This window comes from Amborella trichopoda, chromosome 4, assembly GCF_054954075.1.
Source record: "Amborella trichopoda isolate Santa Cruz 75 chromosome 4, AtrichopodaSantaCruz75HAP2 v2.0, whole genome shotgun sequence".
In the NCBI taxonomy this organism is placed as follows: domain Eukaryota; kingdom Viridiplantae; phylum Streptophyta; class Magnoliopsida; order Amborellales; family Amborellaceae; genus Amborella; species Amborella trichopoda.
Genome location: NC_142339.1, coordinates 28,654,229 through 28,660,260, shown reverse-complemented (window position 1 = coordinate 28,660,260; position 6,032 = coordinate 28,654,229). Strand labels below are relative to the sequence as shown.

At 35.9% G+C, this 6,032-nt stretch overlaps 1 long non-coding RNA gene across 3 annotated transcripts; it reads right to left on the bottom strand.

Annotated features, from left to right (window-relative positions):
- Positions 1–3,299: 3,299 nt before the first annotated feature.
- Positions 3,300–5,702, bottom strand: LOC110006532 (uncharacterized). 3 transcript variants are annotated; one of them, XR_016053445.1, is made up of 4 exons: positions 5,389–5,701; positions 4,955–5,102; positions 4,657–4,772; positions 3,300–3,727 (listed from the first exon to the last, which is right to left on the bottom strand). It is a non-coding gene; the product is annotated as an uncharacterized LOC110006532 (long non-coding RNA). The 3 variants fall into 3 exon arrangements; XR_016053444.1 differs by having other exon boundaries at positions 5,005–5,102; XR_016053446.1 differs by lacking the exons at positions 4,657–4,772; positions 4,955–5,102 and having other exon boundaries at positions 5,389–5,702.
- Between the last annotated feature and the right edge of the window lie 330 nt (positions 5,703–6,032).

The window sequence follows — 6,032 nt, the reverse complement described above, 5'->3', positions numbered from 1 at the left end:
TTAATATCTATGATCACATAAGAAGATGACCAAAATATCTATGATCACATAGAAGATGACCAACAAGGCACAACATATTATAGACACATACGCCAGTACATGATTACGTCCATGCCTTATAATGTATGTGCTTAGCCAAGAAGTGGGTGGAAGTGACAATCTTGCATTCACTAATCGTCATTGTCAAAATTACATTACCAAAATTCGGCAAAGGAGATATTCAACTTGTCTTTGAATACTTTAGAAATATGCAATTTGAGAATCCTGTGTTTTTCTATGCGATGCAAGTAGATGAGAATGGACATTTGACTAGAATATTTTGGGTCGATGCTAGATCAATGATGAACTATCGATATTTTGGGGATGTTGTGTTTGGCACAACCTATTTGACAAACAAGTATCGAATGCCTTTTGCACCATTTATAAGAGTAAACCACCATAGTTAATCTGTATTATTTGGTTGCGCTTTACTAGTTGATGAAAGTGAAGAGCCATTTGTTTGGCTATTTTAGACATGGCTTCAAACAATGTCTGGCCATCATCCAAATTCAATAATCACTTATCAAGATCTTATGATGGGAGCAATCATAATATGAGTTTTTGCAAATACTTGCCATCATCTTTGCCTATGGCACATTTTGAAGAAAGTACCAGAGAAGTTGTGCCATGTATATGTGGAACATGGAAAAAGTTTTAGTGTTGATTTTCATAAGTGCATCCATAATTCCGAGACAATACAAGAGTTTGAATCGTGTTAGCAAATAATCATTGATCGCTACAATTTAAAAGAGAATTGATGGTTAATCAGACTGTATGGCATTCATGAGCAATGGGTTCTGGCATTCATGTGCAACACATTTTTTGTAGAGATGTCTACAACCCAATTGAGTGAGAGTATGAACTCATTTTTTGTGGCTATGTAAATGCAAAAAACACTCTCAAAGAATTTGTTGAGAATTGCCCTTGCATTAAATAGTCGGTTTAGAAGGAGAGAGATGCAAACTTTGAAACAATTCACAAACATCGGGTTTTAAGGACTTATTTTCCAATAGAGAAAGAAGCAACTTGCATTTATACCAGAGCAGTATTTGACAATTTCCAAGAGGAATTGTGTCGCAATATTGTGCATGTTACAATAGAATCAAAGAATGATGGGGAAATCATTGTATTTAAAGTTTCAAAATATGATGAAGAGAATAGGGTATTCATCGTTACATTAAATGTACCTGAAACCAAAGCAATTTGTAGTTGAGCAATTGTTTGAGTTCATTGGATTACTTTGTAGACACATTATAATTGTTCTCAAATTGAAAACATTTTTAAAATCCCACCTTGTTATATCTTGAAGCGATGGGCAAAAATTGCCAAGGAAGGGTGTGTAATAGATGAACATGGTCATACAATGTAAGTTGATTTGCATGAATCCTTGACTGCACAATACAGTGAATTGTACAGAAAGGCAACAAACTTTGTAGAGAATGGAGCCATGTATAAGGAAACATTTCATGAAGCAATGCATGTTCTTGATGAGGACTTGAAGAGAGTTGCAATTGTGAAAGAAAATATCGACAAAACGAGCCCAAAAGATTCCTAACGTTTGCAATTAAATGTTAATGTAAGTCAAGAAGGAAATTTAATAAACAATCAGAGAGTGCTTGACCCCCTACCAATGAATACAAAAGGGGCTCCTAAGCACCAGTTGAAATCCTTCTTGGAGAATACACAAAATAGTAATAGGAAATGTACCATGTGCAAAGGTAGCTATCAGGATAAGAGGAATTGCCCAACTCTGAGGGGTACACTGAATACCGAAGAATGCAAATGAAATGGTTTTTAAACTGACCCCTTTCTTAAATCCATCATTTTCAATTGTTAATAAATTTGTAATTGTTCGACTGTATTGTTAACTAATCCTGTAAACCGGTTTTGTGATCTTAAGTGTGAATTCCAATCGCATGTTGTGGGAAGTTGCTCTTTTGGTGGAACTTGTGATTCTTGTTCTCATGAAATTCAACTTATCAAGAAAAAATGAAGGATCTCTCATTAGCACCACTTCTTGTTCTCAAGAAATTACTCTTGGTGGAACTTGTGATCTCTTGTTCTTATGAAATTCCACTTATCAAGAAGAACTGAAGGATCTGTCATTAGCACCACTTTTTGTTCTCAAAAAATTGCTCTTTTGGTGGAACTTGTCATCTCTCATTATCACTTCTTGTAAAGAGTGCTGCCTCAAGCACCATTTTTTTTGTACATGTTGCCATTTTTCAAGGGGTGTCATTTTTTGTACAAAATGTTGCCTCAAGCACCATTTTTTGTTAATGTGGCCTCCAACAATTATAATTTTGCAGTAAATAGAGTACAGTCCTCTTTAACACCCCAACATTTGAAATTTTAGATTATTTTTTTGGTGTATTTTGACATTGTTGGTTCTATTGAATGGTTTCTCTATGTTTCAATGGTTTATTGACATCATTTTCAAGTATGCCTTTGGTAATGAGGGCACATGGATCTAAACAGTTGGGGTATTTAATGATTGGCATGCAACATAATGAGGGTGAGAAATGTCAATTCTATTATAATGAATTTTGAATTGGATTATGAGTGGATCAATAAATTCAATGAACACTAGTCTATACAATTGTGAACACTGGTCTTCTCATTTACTAGTTTTATTGTAGTTCCACTCATACAAAAGGGACGCATTGGCATCAGGTCTCTCTTAAAAGAAGTTAAAACTAATGCTTGCAGCTCAATGGTTTATTGACATCATTTTCAAATATGCCTTTGATAATGAGCACACATGGATCTAAATAGTTGGGGTATTTAATGATTGGCATGCAACATAATGAGGGTGAGAAATGTCAATTCTATTATAATGAATTTTGAATTGGATTCTGAGTGGATCAATAAATTCAATGAACACTAGTCTATACAATTGTGAACACTGGTCTTCTCATTTACTAGTTTTATTGTAGTTCCACTCATACAAAAGGGACGCATTGGCATCAGGTCTCTCTTAAAAGAAGTTAAAACTAATGCTTGCAGCTCAATGGTCATTCAGGTTACACATGCACAACATATTTCTGTAAAATTGTGTGAAGACCATCCATCCAACCCACTGTGAAGACCATCCATCCAACCCCCATCTATGGAAGATATTAGATTTCATAAGGATAAAGAAATCACATAAGAGTAGAACCAGCCAAAACTTTGAGTAGCAGCCATGTGTAATCCAATGAATCTACCCTTGTTGAAATGATAAAGTTATTAGAATCACAACTTTACTAATGGAGAGTCAGTGCTTCAATTGTAGCATTCATGTAAAATAAAAATTGTAGTAACAATTCCTCAAAGTCTAGGAAACGAATTACAAAAATGGCATTGAACTTTTACAAGTACTGGATAATCCAATTACAATGAACTTTCACTCCAATGAACTCTCAAACCAATTACAATTAACTTCCACTCCTTTATGTCAATTGCATTGACCTCCGTCTACGTTTCTAATCGTTTTCACTCATTATTTTATTCAAACCCCAAGCTCCTTGGGTTTTTCACTTCCCACGCATATCCATGGCTAACAACTACGATTCAATCGGTAGTCCTTAGGCCAATAGCGAATATGTTGAAGTGGTCCCCACCAACTGGATCATAGAGCTTAAAAAGATCAATATAGTGGTCCGGCAAGCCCACCAAATGAAAATCATCAACTGGGCCTGCCCCAACCCTGAGTAGAGAGTTATGGATTAGCATCTGGATGAGAACTCAATAAACCCAAAAGAACTACATGACAAGCAAAACAAAGAAAAAATGGCTAAATTAACCCTGTATAAGTAGAGTTCAACACACAGTCAAGATACACAATTACCTCATCCTTGTGATCAAATATAAGTAAAACCATCAGATACAGGTAGAAATTCGACTTAGTGAGTACCACATAATTGAACCTCTAAGACAACAAAAACATATTTTAGGGGCAAACCAAATCAATTAGAATTTGAGACACTAGCCCCACATCTCAAAAGTTTCCTCTAATCAAGTTCCTAAGAAACATAACACCAAGAAATAAGGGCATAAAAGAATAGGACAATCAAATTGGTGATTCATGGCAATACAAAAAAACTTACACACACCCCAAATTGGCTTGAAATTTAACCAACCTGAGTATCTTTTCTTTTCAACTCTTTTAATTAAGGAGAGCAAGTTTCCATTTGATTAATCAAGATAGGTAGAAAGAATGAACCCACTTGATAACAGGGGAAATGTGAATAGCAATTGGAAGGATATTCCTAAAATCTAGCTCACTTTCAGGACAATTTAAATGTTGTTGGGGATCAGCTCATTTATAAAAACAAACAAACTAAGTGAATTGATAGGGAACAAGGCTATCAAGAAAAAAACAGCTTCAATATAAAGCACACCGTTTGTTATGCAAGAAAAAAGCAATTGTCAAGAAAAATGTAGTTGTCAAGAAGAATGCGCTTGAACAAGGCAAATTATATTAAGCACACCGCTTTTTTTAGTCATTTATAAATCTTGCTCACTTTCAGCATCACAAGGCTGTCAAGAAAAATGCAGCTTGAAAATTGGCAAGCTAAGTGAATTGATAGGGCACAAGACCAAAGAGAACCAACATTGAAACTGATGTACATGTACCTGAAGCTGCCAACATTGAAACTGATGTACATGTACCTCAACCAACATTGAAACTGATGTTCAAGCGGGTCTTGTAATTCATATATCTTCCCATGAGCATCTGCAAATGCAACAACCTAAGAAGGTTGCAGTGACGTAGTGTCAACCATTTATCGGTCAATTTGGAGAGTTTTCTTTATTAAAGCTCTAAAAACCAGTTTGAGAGAGACTCAAACGAATTCAAAATCGAGTTTTTCCAAGAGATAAATTTAGAGAGAGAGAGGGGACAAACCCAAGAAACTGAGGCATATTCACATACTTTTTTTCAAAAGTTCAAGCTTTTGTTGCTACAAAAAAAAAACAGAGCACCTTAGATCTTCTTCATCTTCTCTCTCTCTTTCGTCATATGCCAAACCAGCCCCACTATTATTTGAAGCTCAAATGGCCCTCATCAGTTTGATCATCCTCTGGTTCAAGTTCGGGCATAATGGGTGCAGGGAAACAAATTTATCAGGCCAAGGAAATGCAAGTGTACTGAACAAAGGCTCTAATGAGGTGTCACTAATAGCAAACATCACCACTGATGGCTGCTCTCCTTTTTTAACATCAAAATCTAAGTACCAATAACTAATTATCTGCTCAAAATTGAAAATAAAGAGCAACTACTAAGCAGATATACCAGAACAACTAATAACCAAGTTTTACTAGCATGCACTTCCTAATTCTTGAAGGAATTTAAGAGAACATACTCACATGTCCATTCAGCGAAAACCAGCCTTACAAAACAATGCCCCATATAACCAGGCCATGAATAAAGCCAAAAGACCAACTGGTGTCACTCTAATAACAAACCCTCGCAGAAATTGCCTCTGACCCCAAGGACTTTACTTGGTCTCTTTCTCTCTCTAAAGTTTCTTCTCTTTCTCTCTCTCACTAGACCTCTTCCCATTCCCCCCCTGCCCTCCCTCCATTCTCTCTCTACCTTTCTCTCTCTAAGAATTTCGCACAAAGAGAGGGAACCCACAGTGGTCACAATGGAGAGAGAGAGAGAGCACCCTTTCGTCATAGAGAGAGAGACTGGTGGTTAGAAGTGCCTAAAGAGGGATTTGAAATTTGATTTCAAATTAAAAATTTGTAGTTTGTATGATAACTTTCGTTGAACCCTTAGATTAAAGTAGATCCGATGACTAAAATAAAGCCACATCACTGTTTCATTCTACTATAATAGAACCGTTGCATTGGATCACTTATCATATATAAGATTTTGTTATCAATATAATTAGTATAAGTATTGTTGGCTATGGGGCTTTTCAAAGGCTTACAGCCAAGAGTCTTATACTCAATGGAGCTAGAGAGACTGAATCTAGGTGCTTGATGTATTGGGCCCAGATTCATAT